The following is a 14,983-nucleotide window of genomic DNA, read 5'->3' as shown; positions in this document are numbered from 1 at the left end:
AAGCATCCAGTATCGTGCATCGAACCTGGACTGGCAACTCGTTTCATATATGATATTATACGTATTTCAGTGCCATTCTCCCAAATCATCCCACCTTCTTCCTCTCCCACAGAGTCCAAAAGACTGTTCTATACATCACTGTCTCTTTTGCTGTCTCGTATACAGGGTTATTGTTACCATCTTTCTAAATTCCATATATATGTGTTAGTATACTGTATTGGTGTTTTTCTTTCTGGCTTACTTCACTCTGTATAACAGGCTCCAGTTTCATCCACCTCATTAGAACCGATTCAAATGTATTCTTTTTAATGGCCGAGTAATACTCCATTGTGTATATTTTTAAGCCATTCTGAGTTTATCTTTTTCAGATGGTGTATGTTTTTCAATCGCTTAGGCATGTCCAACTCTTTGTGACACCATGAATTGCAGCTCATCAGGCTTCCCTGTCCTTCAGTATCACCCAGAGTTTACTAAACCTCATGGCCATTGAGTCAGTGATGCCATCCAACCATTTCATCGTCTGTATCCCCCTGCCCTCAATCTTTCCTAGCATCAGAGTCTGTTCCAATTAGTTGGCTCTTTTTGCATCAGGTGACCAAAGTATTGGAGCTTCGGCTTCAGCATCGCTTCTTCCAGTGAATATCCAGGACTAATCTCCTTTAGGATGGACTGGTTTGATCTTCTCGCAGTTCAAGGGCCTCACAAGAGTCTTCTCCAACACCACAGTTTGAAAGCATTGGTTCTTTGACACTCAGCCTTCTTTCTGGTCCAATTCTCACATCCATAGATGACTACTGGAAAAACCATAGGTTTGACTATATGACCTTTTGTTAACAAAGTTAAGTCTCTGCTTTAATATGCTGTCTAGGTTTGTCATGGCTTTCCTTCCAAGGAGCAAGTGTCTTTTAATTTCATGGCTGTGGTTACTGTCCACAGTGATTTTGGAGCCCAAGAAAATAAAATATGCCACTGTTTCCATTTTTTCCCCATCTATTTGCCATGAAATGATGAGACAAGATACCATGATCTTAGCTTTTTGAATGGTGTTTTAAGCCAGCTTTCTCACTCTCCTCTTTCACCTTCATCAGGAGGCTCTTTTCTTCTTCACTTTCTGCCATTAGGGTGATACCATCTGCATATCTAATGTGCATTAAGGGACCACTGACTGAATATCATGCTAGAGATTGGTGGACACTCCCAAGTCCAATCTCCCAGAGAAAGTAGTAAATCAATGCCCAAGAAGACTCATGGCTTTTCATGGCAATCAGTTGAGGAAAAACTGATTTGAGGTGAACATGCCAATGTCTCCTACCATTTTCTGCCCTGTGATAAGTTTATCAAGAAACCTTTGGGGAGATGTGGTCTCCAAATCAGACATTCTGCCTTCTCTGCCATGGCCTGGCACTGAACTCTACTTTCACCAAACTCTACACCATGCAAATCGAAAAAGAAAGCAACACAAAGCAATGGAGATCTTTATTTGAAATGTTATACCAAGAAAACATCAGTAAGGAGGGAAGATTGGGTTCAAAGGGAAAGAGTGGGTTGGTGCCAATAAAAACAACCGATGTGTGGTAAGCAGAGGAAATTATAGAAACAGGGAAAGCACTGGATCCTGTGGAAAGGACTAAAGAACTGTGGAGAAGCAGTTTGTAAGGTGAGAAAGGGACCCCTCAATAGCACAGGCCTACTTTCCTCCTAATTACGACAGGAATTGCCCATTCGAGGGACTCACCTGTGATTAAAACCCAGCAAAACACAGTGAGCTACTGGATGTGCAAGGTTTAAAACAAGTTAAGACTGTCTTCAGCTTGATCGTGGTTGCAAAATGCTGATTAGAATGTTGCTGTTGCTGGTGCTGTTAATCAGTTAGTTTGGAATGTGAATCCCCAGTCTGGGGAGAGGAAGAGATATATGTATTTTTTGTTTGTGTTCCCAAAGATGTGCTGCAAGATGTGCTGATTTTACTAGAATTTATGTTGGTGCTATTAACGGCAGGGATGCTTGAAGACTGTCAAGGATGGGGTGGGGAGTGATATGACATAAGAGTATGCCAGTGTAATTGACAAGGTGGTGAGCATCGATCATTGAAGGGAGTGTGGTGTATGTTTCTTGAATTTTAGTCCTGGCCATATTCACTACCAGTCAGACGTTGTCTGTTATTTCAAAGTAAAATTTTAGGCTGAATAAATAGATAATACAAAAAGCAAATAATTTGTAGACAATAGTTTTAGTCATAACTTCCTCAGTCAGTTTTTTATTCATATGACAGTTACTTATATTGTTTATATTGAAGCAAATGAGGATCAGACTTGATCCAGAGGAGACTAGAATAGGCAGGGACGCAATTTAAACTTTAAAAATTCAAGTGGCGAAATTTGAAACATCTAGTTCTGTGAAGATGCTGCTATGTTATTAACCTACTATTTTCTCATTATCAGAATTACAGCATATGTTTTTTCAGAAGCACATAGTAAATATTGACCTTTCATTTTAAATATTTGAGTAGACTAAGGATATCTCTACTATGAGTAGATAGGTTAAATATAATTCATTTAAAAAATCCTGATACACCCCCTGATGAATGGGTTTTTAAATTATCATGTATATCATCTCCAGTAAGTTGTAGCTTTTAAAATTACACCATAGTCCCATAAAATTATCACTTTATATGAGAACATCTTAGTTCTCATATAAAGTGTGGTCATGGCTTCCTGAGATGTCATAGTTCATCAAATCATTTTCGCCTGCATTTCATCTCCACATCCTTTCTGAACCGCACACTGTAATTTTTAGATTGCCAAGAATGAGCTCTCAGAACGAGAACTTGGGTGTGGTACCTAACAGTTTTAGATATTCCAATAAAATAATAATCTGATGTCTAAAAAAACTGGATCATTTTCTATTGATATTTTGTGGTATTTTGAAACTTCTTAATATGTAACCATACACCAGGGAAAGTGGGGAATTGAAATATATTATATTATGTGTCAAGCTAGCCTCATATATTGAATGATTTGAGAGGACAGGGAATAAGAGCAGGGATATTGAGGAAGTGTAAGATAGAATTTCAAAGGCAGGAAGAAGCTTGATGGGACAGTTATTAAGAATTTATTAGTGGAAATGTGTGTATAATCACAAGGTATGTTTGGGAGAAATGAACACAGTATTCATTGGAAAGCGTTAAGAAGGAAGACTTAAGAAATACTAGAAGCAGGAAGTCTGGAAACCGAAGCTATCATTTTATGATGTTTTGAGTATAATGTCCATGAATTGTTTAAAGTATTCATCTATATTTTCAGACTTAGTGAATACCCTCTAATGTGATTAATATGTAAAGAAATATTTTAGCTCTGTCAGAAAAGAAGGTGCATTTTTTACTGAAAGACAGAACTTAAGAGACTTCTGAAAGGTCTGGAAAACCACTAGTTTTACTTTCTGTTTAGAATTGGTACTGGGTCAGTATTTTCAAATTGAGTCTAAGATAATGACATTTGTTTTCCTTTGCTTCCCTTCCTATGAGTTTATCATCCAGGATTACCTCGAAGTTCCTTATCCAATGTGAGCACAAACAACTAGAAGAAATGGAAGGTGAAGCCGCCAGGTAGCATGTGACATGCACTTCTTTCTGCCTTCCTCTCAAATGATGCCCAAATGTTGACCCTACACTCCTTGTGCCTGAAAGTAAAAGTGAAAGCCACTCAGTCCTGTCTGACTCTTTGTGACCCATGACTATACAGTCCATGGCATTTTCCAGGCCAGAATATTGGAGTGGGTAGCCCTTCCCTTCTCCAGGGGATCTTCCCAACCCAGGGATCGAATCAAGGTCTCCTACGTTGCAGGTAGATTCTTTACCCGATGAGCCACCAGGGAAGCCCTTGTGCCTAGTTGGCTTTGAATATTACTTATAGACACAATATCTTGTTCTAGCTAGCTTTATGTTTATTTCATTACTTGCCATTCCTCACCTCCCTATCCAAAATTGGAGAAAAAATAAATTTTATATCAGTAAGCAAATATTTTAAATGAATAATGTAGATTTAGGGCTTTATGTTTCAGCTCACTTCTAAACATCTTTATGATCTGTAATAACCTATGGAGGGAGTGTTTGCTCTTTTTCAGTGAACATTTAAAGCTAACATTTCAGATATAATAATAAAGTGCCATCAATTTGTTAATAACTCTATGAATTCTTGCTGATGGACAAATTGAACTTTGTGCTGTGTATCTGTACAGCTGGCATTTTACATGCTTCTGTCAAACTGCAGTTGCTCCTATTGATTTCAATTTATTTTTCCTTCTCTTTCCCAATTTATTATACTCTTTACATCTTCTGGGTGGCTTTTTATTGACCTTTAATCCCAATTTGGGCCTCCCTGGTGGCTCAGTGGTAGAGAATCCACCTGCCAATGCAGAAAGCATGGGTTCGATCCCTGGAAGATCCCCTGGAGATGAAAATGGCAACCCACTCCACTATTCCTTGCCTGGAAATCCCATGGAAAGAAGAGCCTGCCGGGTTATAGTCCATGGGGTTGCAAAAGAGTCAGACAGGGCTTAGGAACTGAACAACAACAATTTCAATTTACTATGTACACACTGGTGATAAGATTTTGGGAGGATGCTTATAGGGCCTCTGATACTAAGAAAATATACCAATAAGATGTAAACTGGACAGAAAGAAAGTGGATAACCAAACTTTAAAGCTTATCTAAACTGAGCTCACTATTTTGAAATTGTGGGCCTGGAATGGCTGTACCCACTTTCAGATTTACTAATAATTTTATGTCTTTATTAAATATTCTGTGTAGGGATAATAAGCCCTATTTTTTTTTTTTTTTTTTTTTGCCAGAAATGCTTTGTTTAAGTCAGATTCTTTGCAGAAAGACCCAAGAGGAGAAGCTGCTGAGTTTGCCTGAAACAAACAAACAAAAAGTTTGAATTTTTGTTTATTTATTTTTTACTTTAGACTAGTTTCCTTGATGGCAATGCCTGTTGATTAGAAGGCTTTGCAAAGTTCTTCCAGTGATTCTCTTAAGATCAGACTGTACTTTTTTTTTTTTTTTACTGCAGAGACAACTGTAACCTCTCCTGAATATTTTCTCCTTTTCAGCTCTTAGCATTGCCAGATGTGCAATTAAATGGTCACTTCACCTTCAGTATAGTTTTCGTGGCATGTTATTGTCATTATTTTCCTTCTTTATGTACACTATAGCAGTTATGGTCTCCATATGCTTATTTTGTAAAATAGCTTTTAAAACCCAGCTGAGAGATGCAAGCTGGTGGGTAAAAAAAAATCACGACTGGTCTCTCATTTTTCTTTTAACCCTCAAAGGTGAATTCAACTGGGTAAATGTGTTTCTAAGCATCTTTCAGCAATAGGGCAATATTTTTGTATGGTTTGTCTCTAGTAAGATGGAAGATGCCTACAACTATGGAACCTGCTCTTATCATTTTATATCTTTGGGATGTTGAGATAACACTTTTTAGATAAGATACAGTAAGCAGATGAATTAGAAGCTGAGGTGTGGTGAAATAAATATATGTAGAAACAAGGCTTTCTGTGTTTGGGGAAGGGAACATGTAAGGATTTCCTTCTGCGAAAGACAATGAAAAACAGCTTCAAAAACATGAGACTTTAATAATGGAGCTAAGTTGAAGTAAGCCATACAATTGAATGGAACTGATTTATCATAATGCTTTTCTTAGAGAAATCCCAACTATTTTGTTACATGAGAGTCTGGGATGTGTACAATAGAAAATGCAAATATGCCGATGTTGCTGAAAGAATGGCAGAAATAAAACTTCTAGAATGCATATGCTTTGGGGCATGGGTTTTAAAACTATCCTATGAAAATGATCTATTTGTAATGAGTAATTTTAATGTTTTATAAGAAACAAGGAAATTGGCTTTATGGGAGAAATCTCTGTCCCATCCAGTTCAAATTATGAAACTTTCCATTTGTTCAAAGTGTTTGGTCTTGTTTTGTTTGCCTGTTTTTTGTCAGAAAGTGTGGAAAGTTGAAAAGTGTGGAAAGTTGGCAGTGTTGTCCCCAAGACTAAGAGTATGTGAACCCTTTGTTTTCAGTGACCTCGTGTAAAAGTTAACACTTCTGTTAGGAAAGTCTGGAGATAATCAGTACATTGTGAGATTTCAGGTTAGCATCTGATGGTCTCCATCAGATGGGGTTTAGAGGAGATGAGACAACATATTACCTTTCATCTCTAACATTTCCTCTTTCATCTGCCTGGATCTATGAGAAGAAAGTTTTTGTATTAATTCCAGAAATGTATGTGAGAGATTCTGTTTTGCTTATGATAAAGAATATGAAAATGAGTGCATTTAATATAAGCAGAGTTTAAGTAATGAAAAGTGAGTTTATTTTAAAAGTTAGCAGACTGTTCATATCCCTGGTTCTATATCCATGTAGGATGTATTGTGCCAATTGTTGATAGATTTCAGCCCATCCCATTTTCAGCAAGTCTAGTGGTACTTAATTCCATTTTATTTTGGCTGTGCAAATTTTCTCTATATTCTTAAAGTCCATTGAAGACGTTTTCACTGACCGCAGCGATATCTGTCAGTGATAGTGGAACTGATTGATTCCAAACCTTCTTGGTACTGTTACAGAACTTGGCCAAGACAAGACTCATGGCAGCAGTAGATGTTTCTGTGAACTTTTTATGAGACCGGTGGGAATCTTATAAATATTTTGGGGAGTTCCCTGTCCCCTCACCCTCTTTTTAATTTTTGTCTGAACTGAATATTAACATAAACATGGTATAAATATGCTACTCATCCTGAGTATAAGAGTTGACTAAGAGGATTTTAAGCTGAGGTTACTAAGAGTCCAACTTGCTCTAGTAGATGACATTCTACTGTATCACCAGCTACTAAATAGCATGCTATCAGCAAATTTTGAAAATCTCATTTCTTCTAAATTTGTGGATTGTAAATCTTCAAAATATAGCTGTTGAAAAATGAAAAATAGCCTCGTATTTTAGATACCAAACTTAGTTTTCCTTTTTTTTTTTTTCCTTCCGTGTTCTCATCCTTGCCTAACACATAAAGCTTATAAGGTTTTTGTGGATGCATTGTAGGGAAGATAATAAAATGTTTTTGCTAAAATATTTAGCAAGAGACTATAGGTACATGGAATAAAGTGAAGAAAAGAAAACAAAGCATCTCAGCCTTAGCCTAAATTTTCTGCTTTGAGAATTAGATGCTCCTGATATATATCTTACGTTGATAATGATAAAGAATTTCCTGTTAAATTAATTGAAATTAATTAATTAAAGTCATCTTTAGAGAAATCTGTTGCACTTTGTCGACATTATGCTCTTCTATTCAGCCATCTTCAAAGCCTAAGGAATTAAAACAGGAAAGAGGAAGATTTTTCAGGGCAACATATGTGTTGTTCATAAACGCAATAACCAAAAATATGTAGGAAAGAGTTAGGCAACAGTTTCTGTTGCTGTCAGAAATCATCTTCCATTTTGAAATTTCAAGAAAGGAATCCTTGAAATGTGGATAATGTGGAAGTGAAGGGGATATATATTTGGATATCATATGTTGGTAAGAAAACTGATTGGCAAAGGAAACAGATGTCAAGATCAGGAGAATATTATGTCAGTCAAAGGATATACATAAAGAAAACCATTTTGGTGAAAAGTAGATAAAAAAAGAAAAAGAAAACTTTAAAGTGCTCCCTCAGACTTGTTTATAAAGAATATATTTGAAGCTTGCATCTTTTATGGTATATTTTCTATGTATTTTTGAATCCAGTGGGTTAGATATCCCTGATACAAAAACCGTGGCTTTCCACTTATTCGTTTTACTTTATCCCTGGGCTGTTGTGAATGGGGCCGTTGAGTACAGCTGAGAAGATTGTGCACTACACCAACCCAGGTGTGAAAGGCACTACACCTACAAGTGGCAGCCCTGGATCGTCGCTTGTGTTCAGTGGGATAAACAGATGCCCCTAATGTATATGGAATTTTATGGTGCTGTTCAAGCACCTGAATAAAATACTTGGGATAGTAGGAGAGTAATTCTTAGACCACGTGTTTTCATCCTCACTCTTCCTAGTTCCTCATTTCTTATTTTCATGTCTTCAAGCAGGATGAATAATATGTGATCTTGCTAAATCTCTCAGTATTTCTCCTCTCCTCCCCCCACCCCCCAACAGCTGTTTTGAAATATCCCCAGGGTTCCTAGTACAATGTTACATGATCTGATAAAGACCACCTTTGCGAAGCTATGGATTTGGGTGGGTTTTCTGGGTGGTCTCCTATAATGGAGATGAAAGTTGGTTATGTCTGAAATTCCCTTTGCTAAAACTGAGGGACATATCTCCTCCTGATCACAGGCAACAATTTAACTCACTTTTTGGGTTAAAAAATAAAAATAAAGTTAGGAAGACAACTTTAGAAAAGATTTTTCTGAAATGAAAGTACTTCTTCTGAATTACTCAAAGAATTCTGATGCACCCTCAATGTATCTGAAATCAAGCAGGGGATAGTTAACAATATTCTGAAAGATATAAGAACAGTGGTTATATATAATGCCATTGGGTACTCAGTATGTGAGAATGTGTAATATTTCAAGTGATATTCCTACAAATTCTTCACGAGAAGTGAGTACAACCTTTGCAAACAACAATTTTATTGATACCTTTTAAATAGTTATGCTTTATTGCTTTATCTCTTATTTTAAACAATTCCTATTTATGTAATATAGTTGAAAATAATGAAAAGTGGCAACAGTACTAAAAAAAAGATTACGTGAAAGAAGTGTGTTAGGCACTCAGTCATGTCTGACCCTTTGTTACCCCATGGGCTGTAGCCTGCCAGGCTCCTCTATCCATGAAATTCTCTATTAGCTATTCCCTTCTCTGGGGGTCTTCCTGACTTAGGGATTGAACCCAGGTCTCCCACACTGTGGGCAGATTCTTTTCTGTCTGAGCCACTGTATGCTGCTAAGTCACTTCAGTCGTGTCTGACTCTGTGTGACCCCATAGACGGCAGCCCACCAGGCTCCCCCATCCCTGGGATTCTCCAGGCAAGAACACTGAAGTGGGATGCCATTTCTTTCTCCAAGCCACTGTATACTTTTATAAAAATAGACTTTATATATTGTCATGTCTAAAATTGGGCTTCCCAGGTGGCTTTAGTGGTAAAGAACCCACCTGCCAGTACAGGAGACGTAAGAGGCGTGGGTTCAGTCTCTGGGTAAGAAAGATCCCCTGGAAGAGGGCATAGCAACTCACTCCAGTATTCTTGCCTGGAGAATCCTACGATCAGAGGAGCCTGGTGTGTTGGAGTCCATAGGATCGCAGAGATGGACATGACTCAAGCAACTTAGTACTCATGCATGCCTAAAATTATTTGGCTGCGTTTTCCAGGAACAAACTCTCAGGACTTGGTTTTAGTTCCCTTTCTTTACCTTCATAACACAGTGTGTTATGTACTTATATGTCAATTGAAATAGTCTTTTAAAGTGTATTTTTAAAGTTACTAATGTCCTTTTTGAGTAAGATCTTCTGTCTTATTGGAGCCCTGAAATTTATCTGGCAAAGCTGTCAAAGAGACTCTTGTCTTAATAAAATAACTGTCCTTTCTCTGGATGTGTATGTTTTTTACTCTGGAAGATGATATTCTGAAAGGGAGAATATCAACATGCAGTGCCATTTCAGAGCTTACTACATTTGCTTTTCATTATACCTTGTGGTTAAGAGGCTTCTGAATTTGGTGAATTTTATTTGCTCAATTGACTATATCAGTAGTATATTGTAAGGAAGCCTGTAAGATGCTAAATATATGCCATAGAGCAAATATAATTAGTTTCAACTCTCTCGACTTGTTCCTCATTTTGCTGGGTATCATGTGCATTTCCCAATGTTCATGAAGTTTTATTATTGGCTCCTTTGTACTCATCACCTGCCTTTATATTTGAGCCAGCTGGTTTACCTTTTTTTCCCTGTCTAATGCCACAATAAAGGCATATTTTGGCTTTCTGCCCCTTCAGATATACTATATGGCTAATACGTCTTTCTGCATCATATATTTCCCAGATATCAGTAGAAAAAAAAATGGTGCCAACAGGGATTTTGGAAAGAGACATTCTAAAACAGATCTCAGTGTTTTAAGTGTTTCAAGCCAAGTTTGGAGACTAGTTGTAACTTCATGCTCATTGTATCTTATGTTAGTTTTATTATTTAAATTTTCTCATTAGATCTGGCAGACAGTCTAACGCAATCAGTCAAACAGTTTGCAAGTTGTCAGTACAAATTATTTCTTCTCTGTGCTTTAAGGGAAGTACTCAGCTAAATGAAAGAGGCTCACAAACCAAAAAAGGTTTTGAGGTATATTGTGAAAAACTAGTAACAGTCAGCAGTTTTCAGGATGGATTGGAGGAAAAAAAAATTAAGATCTGACTCTATTTCTGCTTCTGACCATTACAGATTAATAGGGATCTGACTTAATCTCCTGTCTTAAACAACTAGAAATGGGACAAAGTTATAAAAAATGACATTATTCAGTCTTTGCACAAAAAGCAGCATAAATCTGTGATACCCAGGAGAAGGGTAATTAAAAACTGGTTCTATTATTGTGCCACCTTACTTCCTGGAGGCAATGTCCAAATTCCCCAAAGAGTCTATAGAACCCAAGTAGAGTCCAGCAGTTGTGCTGAGTTGTAGAGACTGAAATCAAAGTTCAGACAACCTAGAGGTCTAAATTTTTTAAGAATACCAGAAAGGAAGGGGAAAATGAATGAGAGAGAAAATGAGAATGAACACTGGAAACGTACAGAGGTGTTTTCTCCAGTGTTTGGTAGAGGACTGCACTGTACTTGTATGGGAAGGAAAAAAGCAAAGGTCCAGAAACGCACCATGACATAGTATGATAAACAGTCCGCAGAACTCATGTAAGTCTAGGGACTCTTGGTATTTTCCCAGCTAGAGTGGAGAGGCCACTTAATAGATGAGGTATTTGTATTTCTTTAGAAGTAGTGTTAAATTGACTCTAGACAACAAGCTGCTTTGTACCTTTTTTAAAATAGCTTGTGATAAAGTCTCAAAAGTAACTTAATTGTGCCATTACAAACTCATACATTACATGAAATCCAGCAGACAATAATGTATAATTCAAAACATCTCCCATCCAGGAAAAAATTATCAGACATGTAAAAAGCAGTATAAATGAGTCATACCCAGGAAGGGAAAAAAAAATTGTAAGAAGGACATAATCCAAAATGACAGAAAGGATGAAATTCATGTGTAAGAATATTAAACAGCTATTATAAATATTCCTCATAAACACAGAAGGTAGAAGAGAACATCAAGATGGTGAGAAAAGAAATGTTAGATGCAAAATATTTAAATATTATAGAAGTAAGTGTTGGTGAGCTTGACAATGTAGCAATAGAGGTTTACTGATTGTAAAACAACAACAACAACAAAACAGTTAAAAGACCTTATGGCAGAAAGTGAAGAGGAGCTAAAGACAATCTTGATTAAGGTAAAAGAGGAGAGTGTAAAAGCTGGCTTAAAACTCAACATTCAGAAAACTAAGATCATGGCATATGGTCCCATCACTTCATGGCAAATAGATGGGGAAACAATGAAAATAGTGAGAAACTTTATTTTCTTGGGCTCCAAAATCACTGCAGATGGTGACTGCAGCCAAGAAATTAAAAAATGTTTGCTCCTTGGAAGAAAAGCTTTGGCCAACCTAGACAGCGTATTAAAAAGCAGAAACATTACTTTACCTAAAAAAGTTCGTCTAGTCAAGTTTATGGTTTTTCCAGTGGTCATGTATGGATGTGAGAGCTGGATATAAAAGGATGAGCACAGAAGCACTAATGCCTTTGAATTATGGTGTTGGAGAAGACTCTTGAGAGTTCCCTGGACTGTAAGGAGATCAGACCAGTCCATCCTAAGGGAAATCAACCCTGAATATTCATTGGAAGAACTGATGCTGAAGCTGAAGCTCCAATACTTTGGCCACCCGATGCAGAGATGACTCATTGGATAAGACCCTGATGCAGGGAAAGATTGAAGGCAGGAGAAGGGGGTGACAGAGGATGAGATGGTTGGATGAAATCACCGACTCAATGGACATGAGCGAGCAATCTCCAGGAGTTGGTGAAGGACAGGTAAGCCTGGCATGCTGCAGTCCATAGAGTTGCAAGGAGCTGGCCATGACTGAGTGACTGAACAACAAAAAGACCTGAAGAATAATGAGAGCATTAGTAATCTGTGGTACAAAAGCAAATGGTCCAACGTGTGTACCTGGAGCCCCAGCAGGAAAGAGGGAGGCAACAAATATTTTTAGTTAGAAATAACTATTCTAAACTTTCCAGCTTTGGAAGAACTCTGAATACTAAAGAACACAGAAGAAACATAACACAATCACATTGTTAAAAATGAGTAAAATGAGCAAATCATAACAAAAGCTGGATAAACTAGCCTCAATACATAGGGAGGAACAAAGATCAGAATTACAACAGACTTCTCCTTAGGAACTATGCAAATGAAGAACTAAAGAGAGACATCTTTAAAGTGTCAAAGAAGGAAAATCATTAACTCAGAATTCTGTACTCAGAAAAAAATGTCTTTTAAAAATGGATGTGAAGTAAATCCGTTTTCAGACAAACAAGCTGAGACAGTTAATCACCAGCAAATCTGTAGTAAAATCAATGTTATTGAGGTTGTTCAGGGAGAAGGAAAATGATACCAGATGGAAATTTGCATCTACACAAAGGAATACATACCACAGGAAATAAAATTATGTGGATAAACATAAAATGCATTTTTATTCATTTTTGTTTTTCTTTAAAAGGGATTGACAGTTTAGAATAATGTAATAATGTATTATTTTAATGTATGCTGCTTTCCCTCAGATTTGATGAGAAAAATGACTTAGTTTATCTCATTTTTTAAATTCTCACAAGTAACTTGTGGAAGAACTACAGATTTTCCCCCCATTTTACAGAAGATGAAACTGAGTCATAGCAACTGCCAGATTCGTACAGCTAGTAAGTGAAGAAGCAAAATTTGACTACAGGCAATCAAGCCTTTTAAAAGTCCATCCCTGAACTGTCAAGCTACAAATCAAATAAAATGTAAGATAAGAGAATCAATTTATTAAATTCAATGCATAAACTTCTCCCTCATGATTCTTATTTAGTAGATTTGGAACGAATTTGAGAATCTGTATTTTTAGCAATCACTCCTGGTTGTTGTTTGGTGAATCCAGTTTGAGAAACCCCATTTTCTGTGACTTTAAGTTCATTACTTCTCAGCACCTTTGTCTCCTATTAAAAAGTGGTGGTGTTCTTTTTAGGATGAAATGGATGACGGTGCCTGGCACACAGTAAATTCTCTATAGTAAGTTAGCTTGTTTTTATTGTACTTAGTGTTTGATGTAATTTCCTAGGCTATCAGCAGTGACTATTTTCAATTCTATATTTCTGTCCTAGTGAAATGATACTGTGTAATAAGCAAAAGATATTTCAAAGTGAAAGATACCCTTTTGCATGTGAACATTGGTTTTCAATTTGCTTGTGTCAGGAAATATAGTGTGTTCTCCTCCAGCACATTTCTGAAATACCAATTAGCTTATTTACAGTTGGTAAACAGAATTATGTTGATATAATGTAGCTTTATATGTCATACATTCTAGATCAAGGCATAAGACAAGGTAGAATTATAGCCTTGGGTAGGAAAAGAAATCCTCAGCTTTAATACTGTCCACCCAACAGGTGCCCTTTTGGCTCAATTTTAAGACGATTTAAAGAGTAAATCCCTTATTCAGGGCCTCCTGTCTTGTGTGACTTTTAAATATTTGCCAATTGTACCGCCGCATATGCCCATTTCAGTGGCACACCTTTGGACTCAAAAGTTTGCCTTTCAACTAGATTTTTTTCCTACCAATTCTAATTAAAATATCTCCAGTGCTTCTATTCAATATGTTATTTGTTTGTTTTGTTAACTCTGAGCTTGACTGCTTGCCTGGGTGGTCCTAATTATCTTCTGGAGGAGTACCGGTATTATTTTTTATTAGTGATCTGCTCCCAAAGTCGCTTATGTTTTGAATGGCCTTCCCAGAACCTGATTTCCCCCCCAGTACTATTATTTTAGGTATGCCGTTTTGTCTGCAATGCGAGGATTGCAGGGTGCATGTATCTTCTCACGGAATTTAAAACCTGATTTAGGAACTTGAACATCTCCTGGTTTGCAGTATCTTCTCATAGTCTCTGGAAGAGACAGTGTGTTCAATGGTCTATAAATGTACAGTAACGAACTTGCACTAGAAAGGTAAACTATTTCTTTATGATTACTAGTGTTATGTTTGTTTCTTATTATCCCATTGTGTAAAGCCCACTTGGGATGCTTTTTAAGTTTGCAAGGTTTCTAACTTGTATTTGAATTTCTTCTATACTTTTATCAAAAGAACAAAAAAAAAGTACTTTAGTTCTTGGATTAAATTCAAGTTTAAATTGGATTAAAAGTACATAATAATTTTAGACTTGGAAACAGTAGACAAATAAAATCATTCCTTCACTATAAAGAGATATTTTCTACAATAGTGATTATGATTCTCGTATTTGCCACCAGTTCTTGAAAGAATACTAAATGTTCATTCATTTTTCTATGGACCTTTAGTTAGAATATTACTAAATCTTAATATAGTTGATAATTATAACATAAATAAAATTTTTAAAACAAAATCTGTGAATGTCTTACAGAATTCTTCAACGTAAGGGATATACAATCAAATAAATTCCTGTTATTAGGTATACATTTTCTATTGAAATCTCAAGAGCATCATATAAGTATGGTTTTGCTAAATAGTGGGGGAATTTCTCTGGGGACCCATTATCTAAATCCAACTACTTTAAAGACAGTATACTACATCAGATGCTTTCTTAAAAACATACCCCTTGTTTTTATTATAGATCCTGGTAAGCTTTTACCAGAAA

General features: G+C 36.6%; 1 protein-coding gene across 2 annotated transcripts in view; it reads left to right on the top strand.

Moving 5' to 3' along the window:
* Window positions 1-14,983, top strand: part of NAV3 (neuron navigator 3) — an 899,190-nt gene that overhangs the window by 496,171 nt on the left and 388,036 nt on the right. The window lies entirely within an intron of this gene.

This window comes from Bubalus kerabau, chromosome 1, assembly GCF_029407905.1.
Source record: "Bubalus kerabau isolate K-KA32 ecotype Philippines breed swamp buffalo chromosome 1, PCC_UOA_SB_1v2, whole genome shotgun sequence".
Classification (NCBI taxonomy): domain Eukaryota; kingdom Metazoa; phylum Chordata; class Mammalia; order Artiodactyla; family Bovidae; genus Bubalus; species Bubalus kerabau.
The sequence above is the reverse complement of the archived record's forward strand: the minus strand, read 5'-3'. Positions and strand labels throughout refer to the sequence as shown.